We start from the raw sequence: 9,115 nt of genomic DNA, 5'->3' as shown, positions 1-9,115 counted from the left end.
GCAGGGGACTAGGGTTGGTGCTCAGGGGGTCTCGGGTAGACCAGCTGAGTTTTTGAAATGAGTTTCTTTCTGGGCCCTCACTTAGCAACTCAGCCAAAATCTGTCTTGGCAAGTGTTCATCAGAAACCAACTTCTGTAAAAGGGCAAAACATCCCAGTGAGGATTTTCCCCATTTCCTGAGCCACCTACCCCCTTGCCTTTTGTGTTCCATAAATTATTATGGCCTTCATCAGGAATCATCTTTTTTATTATTTTTTATTCAAGCTATTCTAAAACTCCTGACCTCAAGTGATCCTCCTACCTCAGCCTCCCAGAGTGCTAGGATTACAGCTGTGAGCCACCGTGCCTGGCCAGGAATAGTCTTGAGTAAAACCTACACTTTCACTTTTAAAAAAAAAAAAAGAAGAAGAAGCCAGTGGAGAGAAACTCTCATGAAGGAGAATCAACTAGTCTTTCTGGATAAACATATTAGGAAGAAGGCATTCTCTCTGCTTGTTCAGGCATTCCACATGTGTTTGACAGTGCCAGCTCATTTCAGACACTGTGCCATGTGTGGCAGCTTCAGAGGGGTGATGTGTGCTGGTTGTCAGCCTAGACAGGAGCACAGGACACACAATACATGGTATTAGGGAATTTCATAGAGAGGAACATCACTGTGGTACAGCACAAACACAGAAGTTATACAACTTTATTATCTGAGATATGCTGTTCCACGATTTGGTGGCAGAGCTCCTTGCAAATACATGTGTTACAAATCCAAATTTGCTCTGGCCACAGTGTTGCCTAAAGCACCACCCCTATCTGTAACTCTGAGGTTACTTCTGGACAAACTGCAAGTAGCCTCTGTGATGTGGGGGGGGGGAGCTTAAAGAAGTGTAGGCAATACTTCTTCACAGCAAAGAGATCATCACAGCAAAGAGATGCTCTCTCTACCAGGGATTCCCAAGCAGCAAGCCCTTGACTCTGTTGCCACAGCCTCTTACACTGTCACGACCTATCAGGCTCCTGTGGCCCTGGTCTCAGCGCAGGAAGGAACCAGGCGAGAGGTGGATTAGAAGTACAAGCTTGTGGAAGGCGGGGTAGCCCTTACTTTCTGGGTAGACCCGAGCAACCTCCGCACCAGCCTTTTATTGAGCCAGAACAACACAGGTGAGGGGAGTAATTAACAATGAATACATGCTGAGGGCACGAGCTCTTCTTCCACAAGGAACTCCTGTGGAGGAATGGCCCGAAGTCCACGCCTCAGCTGCAGATCATCTTGCTCGGATGTCATCTGGCTCTTGGCATCTCCTACACTACATCCCTTTAAAGACAGTGAGATCTTCTTTGTTTTTAGCTCTTTGATGAGAAAAAACTCAAATCAAGTAAGAAAAATGCACGCAAGAATTTAACACCAAAGATACTCTGATATGCAACATGTGTCAGAGGAGGTATTGTGGGAAATATGCAAGGTGGTCAGTTTTTCTTTTCATTAAACTTATAAGAATATTATAAGTGGAAACTCTTGAGTCCAGAGGAGAGAGATTGCCTTTATTTCCCCAGTTTCTCCTTCAGCTAGGTTTTCAGGGTGGAGAATAAGATGTCTCACTCCCAGTACTTCTGCCATGTCCCCAGTGCTGGCTAATGCTTCCTTTGCACAGGCCATGGCTGGAGAGGCAGAGAATCAAACTCAGTTGTTCCTTGGGAATCTCCCATCTGCTGCTGGGATGTCTGGGGTAGCAAATAGGACATCATCTGCCTCTTCACCATCCTTTCATTCTACGGTATTCCCCTTGCCTTGCAAAAAGTCACAGGAGGTCATGAAGCACATAATCCATTGTGGCATTTTGACAGAATAACCTCAGCCCTGCTAAGGGAGTGCTGTCATTAAGGACTTTCAGCACTAACAAGGAGGAGCCAGAATATGTATGAGCCAAATTACCTCTCCCTTGGCCACAGGGATAGGGACATTGACACCGTGAGGAGGGACGCAGGAGTGTCTATGTGATGCCAGGTGAGGGGGAGGGCACAGCTCCCACGTGGGCTGCCAGCTTTAGACTTCTACATGGATTAATCCTCTAGATATTAGGCACAAAGTGCTTCTTGGAAAGCACTGGATAAGGAACTGAAGCAAACTGCTAATCATTTACCTACTTAGATCATATTTGGATATACATCAATTATCAGCGAGAAATAACAAAATTTATGGAAACTGTCTACTAGTAAAGACGAATTGCTACCACCTTCCCACTCCCTGAAAGCTTCCATAAGCAGAGACACAGTTACAGAAAGCTTGCTGGGGAAAATAAAGCTAAGGACAAAAACACAAAGAAATGACCTTTGAGTCAGTGACCTGATTCTGTCCCTAAACAAGCACACCTACACTCAACATCTCAATCGACCTAAGTGAAAATGTGAACTGGGCCCCTAACCTCATCGATTAATCATACTGAGAGATAAATCAGCTGAGAAACCAATTGAATTAAAAGGCTCCTTTATTTGCTGAACATGATAAATAACCCAGGAACAATCCTTTAGCACAGACGGCTATGACTCATTTGTGAATGCTCAGCTCAAAATGATCCTGAGAGTAGAGAGAAATGACAGCTATCATGATTATGGTTAACATCATTGGCTGCTATTATTACCACATTTTATTAAAAACTCATTAAAAAGTGGATGTGCCATAGTAAAACTTTTTGTGAGAATTTAAGATACAGAGAAAAAAAATTCAGGCTTCCATGACCAGGTTTATATTAATGTTTAATACATTTTTTTTTTCAGTTTTTGGTTGAGGCCAGGTTTGAACCCACCACCTCTGGTATATGGGGCTGGTGCCCTACTCCTTTAAGCCACAGGCACCATCCATTTAATTCTTCTAACTTAAATTTGTTTTTGGTCCATGACTAACAATAAATGACTGAAATAATATGTATATCACAGAATACTATTCAGCCACAAAAAAGATGGAGACTTTACATCTTTCATATTAACCTGGATACTTAGTAAAGTATCAAAAGAATGGAGAGGCAAGTATCTAATGTACTCAATACTAATATGAAGCCAGTAGAAGATCTAATATACATTCACATAAGAGAAAAACTCAATAAAATTCAAATTGGGGGAGGCAGAGAAGGAAGAGGGAGAAGAGAGGCTGGAGGGGGATGGGTGTGCTCCTACCTAATGGGCACAGGGTAAGGGGATACAGCAATCTCCTGAGTGCAGGACTCAGCTACAAGAGGGACTCTACTGAAAAAACACAAACACTGTATCCTGCTCATTTGTTCCCTCACATTAACCTGAAATTTATAAAGAAAAATACCCTATTGACTTTCCAAAGAACAGTCAAAGGTTAATCAAGACCATCTCTAGCATCTTTCCAAAGAACAGTAGACAATAGGGTCAATCAGGATCCTAGTGGGCCAATCAGAAAATGAGTGAAAAGTACTGGGCTTCCAAAGAACTCTTGATATTTCTTCAAAATTGTATATAAAACCCCTAAATTGTGTTTTCTGTAAGGCCTACAGTCAATAGGACAGGGCCCACCTGCTGTACAGGTGGTTGATAAAACCACTTCTTAGCTAAAAGAAAAAAGAAACACTAAAAAAGCTTTTACATTTTCAGAAAAGGAAGATAAATCAGGATATAACAGCAAAATAAAATAAATAGCATTCTAACTGATAATTATCACATGATACAATAATTTTAACTAATTTGGTCACAGTTTAATTATAACCTAAGTTTTATTTGATCAGATCTCTAAGAAACTAGTATCCTGCATGTGTTCTATGCTTAAAATGCATATTTTATTCTCCTCCTATTGTCACCAGGCAATTCAAAAATGATTGCTCGTGACCAGGGTAAGGCTATATACCAGTCACAAAATTTATCAGCTCCCTGTAGAATGACCTCTGTTTGAATCTCCTTAGGTTTCTCTAACTTGTTTTATTCATGAGGCAGTCTTGTTCCAAAAGGCCAAATACAGTTATGAGAGGCAAAGGTCAGCACCCATGTTTAGGTAGCCTTTCCCTTAAGAAGCCTATGTTCCTGTTGAGGGAGGCAGCCTCATCTCATCCTCTCAGGAGGCCTCTGCTGCTCCAGACCACAGGTCTTCCTAACACCCATCAGTCTGATCTGCCTTCCTGTCACCACTTTTAGTTTCACTTTCCTCGGGACAGGTGAGTGTCGGCTGTTGTCCCCACCTGAGCCATCACCTCCCTCTCCTCTGTTCAGTCATATTCTAACTGTACCCTAAGTTCCAGTTCTCTTCCTCCACAAACTTGCCAGAACATCCTAACCCTCAGCTCAATCTCCCTTTCCTGGTCATAATACTTCCTACTTTGGCAAATGCTTCTCTTAGCAATCAGTCTTCCAAGCTAAATCATCGGCTTCCTGGGTAGAGGCCTTGGTATCTTCAAGCCCTACTCTGTTGTTACTATCCCCTACCTAGGAGTCCCCAGCAAGTGTTAGCAAATCAGGAGTGGTGACTGATTCCTGTGATCCTAATCCTTTGGGAGGGTGAGGGAAGAGGAACACTTGAAACCAGTAGTTAGAGACAAGCCTGGGCAATATAGCAAGAAAGTAAAAAGAAAAAAATTAGCCAGGCACAGTGGTCCTCACCTATAGTCCCAGCCACTAAGGAGGCTAAAGCAGGAGGATTACTTGAGCCCAAGAATTTGAGGTTGCAATGAGCTATGATGGTGTCACTGTACTCCAGCCTGAGTGACAGAGCAAGACTCTATCTCTGAAAAAAAAAATAATAAAGAATTAATGATGTAATGCCTTAACACATTTCTAATATATTGACATATATAACTATTATATTTTAAGTTTACTTATGGCCATGTATAGTGGCTCATACCTGTAATTCCAACACTTTGAGAGGTTAAGGAGAGAATCCTTTGAACTTAGGAGTTCAAAACTAGCCTAGGCAATCCAATGCAACTCCGTCTCTACAAAAATTAAAAAATTAGCCAGGCGTGGTGGCACTCTCTTGTACTCCCAGCTACTTGGGAGGCTGAGGGAGGAGGATTGTTTGAGCCCATAATTTCAAAGTAAGTTATGAGGGTACCACTGTACTCTATCCTGGGTGATAGAGCAAGACCCTGTCTCAAAAAAAGAAAATTACTTATGTATTTCCTCCCACAACTAAACTATATTTTCCCTGAGAATCTAGATCATATTTTGTTCTATCCTAAAGTTTTAGTATACACAGTTAAAATAGTTTCTGGTTTAATTTAATTACTTTGGTAGAGCTGACACAAATATCTGCAAAGCCAAATACAAATACTTGTGCTACTTCTGAAGACAGTAAGTTAATTACTATTCTTCAACAATGCTAGTAAACTGTCCTTGTACTGACAGTTCACTTCTCAGTCTAATGGGTTACTTATTAATCAATAGCTACTTGCCTATTAGGATCCATTAGCATATCAAATTGTTTTTTCTCAGCCTTGCAAAAAAAAACCAGTTGTACATGTGTTAATCTGTAACTCTTAACTATATTACTTGAACATCTCTTTGATGATCCAGAAGTCCCTAATTAAGATAACAGATTAAATATGTTTATTTGTGAAAGAAAACATTATAATTAATTTGCTGATCTTTAAATGTCCTTTCTGAAGTAAATCAAGGTGAAGTAAATCAGTTTGATTCTATAGGACTGTTTTCTTGCATGGATAACACACAGCCACAAAGATACACTGAGGCTGGTTCTCATTGTGTTTCCGGAGTTACAGTGATTTTGTTCTAGGTTTTCTGTTTCTTAGAGTTCTTGCTGGGTGTTGCTCTGGCACATGAAAGGGAGAAGTCTTTGAGTGATGTGTCCTCTCAGCTGTAATATAGTACTGTGTGGGAACCATCTTGGCTCTACTCCCCCACAAACTGTTCATTCTCCACTGAGGTGGAGACCTATTAAGAAAAAAGAAAGCTGAACACAACTAGGTAAAATAAATCCATGTTCCATCTTCCTAGTGAGCAAATGAAGTAAATAAATCAATCAAATTTCTTTGAATTTGGATCGACTGAGCTTAAAATGGATTCTGTGATACATGTGGAAGGATTTGATGTCATTGCCCTATTTCTTGGAATGCAATGCTTAAAGACTTCACTTTAACCTGAAACGAAACAAATAAACAGAAGTAGATCATGGTCTTATTTTCATCTGAGGCTTAAATGCAACCAAGTATGGTCCATTAGCCTCTGCTTAGGACCAGATCATTTAATGAAATTATTGAATTATTAAAGAAGCACTTCTCACCAGCCTATCCATCAATGTTTAGGGATTCATATTCTACAAACAAATCAAGTTTCATGAGGACACTGCTTCCACCCTGCCAAGCAGCACCAGTTGTCAGCACCAGAACTGAGGACAGTTTCTATATGACCTGCTGTGGACATGTCTTATACAGAAATAACTTTTAGAATTTTTTCTATGATTGCCTCTAAGCTACACCAAATTTGACTTGTTTAATAGTCTAAAGAAAGCATAAAGGTAACATTCTGAGCAGTCAATCCCAGAAAGATGCATAGAATTCTTACCAAGAGGGGCAGCCAAATGCAGAGATGTCCAGTGCAGGAAATCTATAGGATCTCGTTCTGCAAAAGTCCACCCCCCAGCCTTCCACATGCTCACATGTGCACCTTCTCACAGGCTGTGTGTGCAGAACCAAGACTATAAACCAAAGGTCTGAGAGAACATAATCATATTACCTGTCACCAGTTTGTTTTTCTTGCTCCAATGCTCAAAACCCTGAAGAGATGAATATTCCTTAACAAGTGCAGAAAAAGTGACCCAGGAGACAGAATTTTTGCTGAAGAAGTGATGGGCAAGGCACAAGCCCATTCTGGTGGTAGAATTTCTCAAATTGGTAAAGCTGCCCTCTACGGAAGTTTTAGTCAAAGGCCACTGTTTAAGTTGTTTAAATTCTACTATATCCTTCAAAGTAAAAGTATCACAGCAGATGTTTTTGGACACAGGGTTATGAAGTGTTTGGTATGGGTCTTCCACACAAAAACATTTTCTACTTTTTCAACTCACTGTGGGGTGGTACAAAGAGAATCTTGGGAAAGAAATTTCCTCCACTGAGAATTTGTGGAAATCCCTCTTACCATCAGAACATTGCAGTTTCAGATGGATTTTAACAGAAATTCCAAAGTCTCTTCTAATGATATACAGGGTGAGCTAGTGTCCATCACCTGAACTCAGCCACACTAATGTTCTTAGAGAAAAAGACACATGATGTTCTCACAGCACTGAGACCTGCTCGGTGCCCATCCCTGTTAGCTGTAGGGCTGTCGATTTCCCTTCACAGTGTGCCAGTCACTGAGCAGAGTGCATGGGCGCATGCCTTTCTGCAGGCTCATTCTGGATGGGGAAATGGGTGCTAAGCATATTGATAAAGAATTAAGATAATGTCTGACACTGCAAATACTGTAAATAAAGTAAAACAAGCTAATGAGACAATTGCATTCTAAATTCCCATTCAAACCTAATGGGAGGCAAAAGTTCTTTGAAAACAAAATCCATATCCTATTTATCCTAAGACCACTGGGTTCTAACTCTTTACTTGGTACTTCGTAGTAGGTATGCATGCTTTTTTACATTAGTGGTTGAATTAATTCTAAATGCATTTTGAAAATGTAACTGAAGCAAGACCTAGAAAGAAAGGATTCAGAATTTGTCAACAATGCTTAAACTCCTGGACAATCAAAGTTCTCGTGCAAATGGCAAGTCACACAGAGAAAGCCCTTAGTGCTGCCCTCAACTGAGGGACGGAGCTTCCCCCCTCTGGTCAGGGCATGGCGCAAAAGGTTCCTCTTTCATCTAAACCCCAATGTGCTCTCCTCACTAGAGGGATGGGGCCACCAGCTTTACTCTGATTCAGATTTAGTATGGCTGGACACAAAATTGCTTTATTATTGCTGGACTGGAAGGAGATTCAGGATGAAACCTAGGTGTGAAAGCCATCTGATGCTGAACTCTCAGCCACACCTCCTGGGGGTCAGCTGAAATGCCAAGTGGAGGAGGAACTCATTCTCCCATAGACAGAAGGCTGCTGAACCAGCGTCCCCTCTGACTTACTGATCAACAGCTGAGCACATTGTAGGAACAGGCAGAGAAAAGTTGGTTTTGGTAGTTCATAATGGTAATGAAATTCTGTGTTTGAGTTATGCTGGCCTCTGCTTATTTATAATTATAGTTAAAAAAAAAAAACATTGCAGTGTCCTTAGGGCAGAGATTACATTGTACTATTAATAGAAGTTGTTTATTATGATTGTGGTTTCCTATTTCTTAGGATCATTAGTAGCAAATTCCATCCTCTCAACCTATGTCACAAAGACAGCACAGGGATTTGGGTTCCTGTATGAGCTCACTCATGCCCTGGCTCTAGGAACGACTTTGATCACATCTGTATTTGGTTTTTGGCTCTTTCCTCTCCTAGCTGCATGAGCCTGGGCAATTACCCATTTTTCTCTGAGTTTCCATTCCCTCCTCCATAAAATGAGGATGACAAAGTCTTTATAGTGACTAAACACCAATGCATATTAGTCTGCTAGGGCTGCCGTAACTGAACACCACAGGCTGGGCAGCTTACACAATAGATATTTATTTTCTCACAGTTTTGGAGGCCAAGTTCCAGGATCAAGATCGAGGTGCCAGAAGGACTGTGATTCTCCTTGGCTTGTAGATAGCCATACTTGTTACTTTTTCACATGGTTGTCCCTTTTGCATTTGTGTCCCTGATGTCTCTTCCTCTTCACATGAGGATAATAGTTGTTTGGACTAACACCCCACCTTAAAGGCTTCATTTTAAATTAATCATGTCTTTAAACACCTTGTCTCCAAATATGGTTATCTTTGGGGTTTGGGACTGCAACATAAAAATTTTGAAAGGATACAAGTTAGTTCTTAACACAATGTTTATAGGATACTAAATATGAGGTTTCTTCTCCTAATTTATATAATTAAGGATTAGCCTAGATCAGCAGGTTTCAAAGCATGGCCACAGACTTCTTAGAGTAAAGGTCCTTTCAGAGTATTTGTGAGATCAAAACTATTTTCACAATAATATGAAGATAATATTTGTCTTTTTCTCTATGTTCACTTGTGCTTCTTTTTTTTTTTTTTTTTTTT

Source organism: Otolemur garnettii, unplaced genomic scaffold (assembly GCF_000181295.1).
Source record: "Otolemur garnettii isolate 467f Iridium unplaced genomic scaffold, OtoGar3 scaffold00118, whole genome shotgun sequence".
Lineage (NCBI taxonomy): Eukaryota > Metazoa > Chordata > Mammalia > Primates > Galagidae > Otolemur > Otolemur garnettii.
This window is presented reverse-complemented; position numbering follows the sequence as displayed.